This window comes from Mastomys coucha, unplaced genomic scaffold (assembly GCF_008632895.1).
Source record: "Mastomys coucha isolate ucsf_1 unplaced genomic scaffold, UCSF_Mcou_1 pScaffold5, whole genome shotgun sequence".
In the NCBI taxonomy this organism is placed as follows: domain Eukaryota; kingdom Metazoa; phylum Chordata; class Mammalia; order Rodentia; family Muridae; genus Mastomys; species Mastomys coucha.
Genome location: NW_022196911.1, coordinates 57,878,183 through 57,882,779, shown reverse-complemented (window position 1 = coordinate 57,882,779; position 4,597 = coordinate 57,878,183).

Here is a 4,597-nt window from a genome sequence, read left to right as displayed (position 1 = left end):
AAAAAGAAGAAGAAGAAAGAAAGAAAGAAAGAAAGGTTGGGTGCTCACCCTGTAACCTCAGCACTTGGGAAGCTGAGGGAAGAGGACAACTTTAAGTTCCAGGCCCGCCTGGTGGGCAGAATGAGCCCTATCTTCAAAAACAAAACAATAAAAAATATGCTGCTAGGCGGTGGTGGTGCACGCCTTTAATCCCAGCACTTGGGGGGCAGAGGTAGGCAGATTTCTGAATTCGAGGCCAGCCTGGTCTACAGAGTGAATTCCAGGACAGCCAGGGCTATACAGAGAAACGCTGTCTCAAAAAAAAAAAAAAAGGAAAAAATAAAAAGAATGCCATGCAAATGACTGTCCTCTGAGAGTCTCTACCAGCAGCTGACTGAGAGAAATGCAGATACTTATAGCCAACCACTGGACTGAGGTTGAGGACCCCTATGGAAAAATTAGGGGAAGAATTGAAGGAACAGAAGGGGATGGCAACCCCATAGGAAGAACAACAGTATCAACTAACCTGGACTCCTGGGAGCTCCCAGAGACTAAGCCACCAACCAAAGAGCATACATGGGCTGGTCAAAGGCCCCTGGGACATATGTAGCAGAGGACTGCCTTGTCTGGCCTCAGTAGAAAAGGATGTGCCTAATCCTGTAGAGACTTGAGGCCCCAGGAAAGTGAGGTTCCTGGGGGATTGGGGGGGAGAGCACCCTCTCAGAGCCAAAGGGGAGAGGGAATGGGATGAAAAACTGTGGGAGGAGGGACTGGGAGAGGGGCTAAAGTAAATAAATAAAATACTTAACTTTTTAAAGAAAGAATGCCATGCAGAGGTTCTAGAAGGTTCACAATGTTGACAATCCTCACCACCACGTAGTACCACATTATCACTCCCTGTAAGAAGCCTCATGCTTACCTGCCACTCCCCAGCCCTCCCTTCTCCAGCTGTGGGCCACTGACCTGCTCTCTGTCTGTAGGCTTAGCTGTTCTGTGATATGGAGTCCCACAGAGAGGCCTCTGTGGACAGATTCCCTGAATGATCATTTTGGGGATTCACCCACATTGTGATGCACGCTGATGCCCCCCTCCTTTCTTTTTTTTTTTTTTTTTTTTTTTTTTTTTTTTTTGGTTTTTTTTTCGAGACAGGGTTTCTCTGTATAGTCCTGGCTGTCCTGGAACTCACTCTGGAGACCAGGCTGGTCTCGAACTCAGAAATCCGCCTGCCTCTGCCTCCCAAGTGCTGGGATTAAAGGCGTGCGCCACCACCGCCCAGCTACCCCCCTCCTTTCTTTTCACTGCGGATTGATATCCAGTACGTGGATGTGCCTGCCACACTCTGCCCTTTCATCATGGAGTTTCTGGGCTCTGTCTGCCTTTTGACCTTTGTGAACTGTACTGCTATGAAAGGTCATGGTTGATTTGGTTTTTTTGTGTGTGTGTTTGGATTTTTTTTAGAATTCTTGTATTTATTTGGGGAGGGGTATAAGTACCCAGGAATGGAATTGCTGAGGCAGATGGCAACTCTACACCTGACTGACTGCGGGGCTGCCAGTCCATAGGAGCTGTACCCTTGTCTCACTGACCAGCAACGGCTGTCCCCTGGTGACACCTAAGCCAAGACAGCCATCCTGTGATGTGAACTGGGTTTGCTTTTGTTCCTGCTCTGTCACTGTTTGGCAAGCTGACTCCCTCTGATTTATATTTCCTCACACGGTAAGAAATGAATAACAGGCCTTCTTCTCAGACATTCTGTGAGTATTAAATGAAATGGCATATGTTCATCTGGAATGGTAGGGCAGGTCCTCAAAAGAAATATAGACTTGCCACATGTAGGGATTTCGATGTGAAATGCCTTCCAGAAGGTGGATGTATTGAAGGTGTGGCTTCTGGTCTCTGGAGAGGCTCTGTAATTGTATTACAAGGGTTCTGATTTTATCCATGGGTGAATGCAAGGTGTCATCCTGTGGTCTCTGGCTGCATGCATCCCCCAGAGAGCTGTGACTATAGCCCAATGCATACTGGAGTGGTAAAAGGTTGGACATCTAACCTAGTAATGGGGTAAGAAATTGATGACAGTATTGGGAGATTGTGGAAACTACCAGAACCAGCACACCATAGATTAAAACCTCTGAAAATTACCCAAAATAAATCATTTCTGTTTTAAATTGTTTCTAAAAGTTATTTGTCATGGCAAATAAAAATACCAACATACCTTTTATGTCATATCATATTATGACCTCACAATTCCACTTCTGGATATACATCCAGGAGACTGAAAGCAGACACTCAAGCAGTACCCACACATCCATGTCACAGGAGCATTATTAACTACAGTCACAATGAGGAAACCTTCGTGGATGCATGGATAAACAAAACATAATACATACAAAGAATGAAATATTGTTCAGCTGTACAGAAGAAAGCCATTCCAATCCAATAGCTTCATCGACATTGTGCTAAATGAAACGAGCTAGTCACAGAAGGATGAACAAGTCACACCAACAGAAATAAAAGTGACTGCCAGAGGCTAAGGAAAGAGAAGACTAGGAGTCACTGTTTGAAGGGTGGGGTTTCGGTAGGTACTGCAGTGTCCTCAAAGGCTGTGCTAAGGGCTTGGTATCAGTGTAGAGTGTTATTAGGGGGTGGTGGAGCCTATTAAAGGTGGAGTCGAGTGGGAAGGAATTAGGTCACTTGAGCTATGTCCTTGAAGAGACTGTTGGGACGACACTCCTTCCCTCCTTCCTGCCACCTCACTTCTGTGAGATGCTTTCCTCTGACCATGAGGTTTTGCCATCTTCAGCAGAGTAGCCATGGCTGCTCACAGAACACCCTCCAGATCAGGCCTGCTGCCTTCTCTCAAAAAACCAAGGGGAGAGGAGGGTCATCAGACTCCCATCTGAGATTGTAGCCGCTCCCGGCTGCACGCACTCCTGGCTGTACCAGTCTTGGGAAGCGCTAGTGTAAACAGATAGTGGAGGGTTAACTAAAGGGAAGACTGTGTATGTGACCATGTGCAAGTCATTATCCATGCTGGGATGGGATGTTTCAGTTAATATGGCTGTTCTGGAGTAATCCACAGTCCTATAAGTAACTCTTCACCCTTGATTCTACATGCCAAATAATTTCATTGATTCACCAAGGTAGACCTGAATAGACTCATCCCTTTGATTGGTCACTGGTGCTTTGTCTGGGGTCGAAAACACACACACATACACACACACACATTTGTTATGTTTCCCTGGGGAAAGTTCCTGCAACACTTACCATGGCCCAGAAGCAGCAGAGAGCATGGCCTCTGACCACCTCTGAAACCATGAGGCCCATAAATCTTCCCTCCCAAGCTACACAGAACAGAGGAAGCATCTTCTGAATGAGTCTTGTTTGTGTTTGTTTGTTTGTTTGTTTTGTCTTGTGTTTTTTTTTTCCAGGTAGGATTTCTCTGTGTAGCCCTGGCTGTCCTGGAACTGACTCCGTAGACCAGGCTGGCCTCCAACTCCCAGATCTCCACCCACCTCTGCCTCCTGAGTGCTGGGATTAAAGGTGTGCATCCCCACCACCTGGGTGAGTCATTGTAGCTACTTCATCTATGATGTTACAAGTTAGCAAGAAGCCATTCTTTGTCAGTGCAGTTGTCCCCCTCATCCTGAGAAGACTAACTTCCAACCCACAGTGGGTGTTCAAAACAGAAGATAAATAGTAACAAACCGTCTGTACGCTCTGCTTTTTCTACACACACTCAGCTTACCATTAGTTCACAAACTAGACCCAGGAAGAGGTTACCAACAACAATAAGATAGAGGGACTTTAGCAAAATTGTCAGCATCCCTAGCGTTGCACTTTGAAGACATTATTGAGGAAAATGTAGGTAACTTGAACAACAGTGTGTGAGACCACAACAGTCACCCTGACAACAGGAAGGCTATTAGCATATGTACACACAGACACTGGACAGATGGATGGTTTTTGTCTTGAGTGGGATAGAGCAGGACAGAGCCAAATTCATCATAATATCCAGAAGAAGGCACAGTTAGACAATGCTTATTTCTAGAATTTTCCATTTAAGGCTTTTACCAGAGTGAAGAGAAAAGGCTATTATGTGAATTCTGGATTTTTACATTTCCAAAGGCCAGGCAGCCTCGGAGGGCGTTTGCAGTTGGTGACATAGCTGGAGAATGGTAACCCTCTTTTTTTTTTTTTTTTACTTTCACAACAGATTTTATTGGTTAAGGAGCAGAGTACACAGACATTCCAATTCCTATCACACATACTCAAAAAAAAAAAACCCTATATATTGTGTTCACGTACCCAAACTCTGAAGTCACATTGTGTTCATGTACATAAATGAAGAGCTACGTATTGTTTTTCTTTGAACTTATTCCAGTGATGTTCCAGCCTCAAACTTGGCAAGTTTCCCTAAGACCTCTCATAACAACCAAATGCTCATAATACTCAGTTTCACCAATTCACAATTTTATGCTACACACAGAACATACTCAAAAGTTCCATCTTTCACAGCACATTATCACAACAGTTAGGAAAATGGACTACCATGACCAGTCATCACAGTTCTGACAGGGCAAGAACCAGAGACTGGCTTTCTTATAAAATGGTTCTA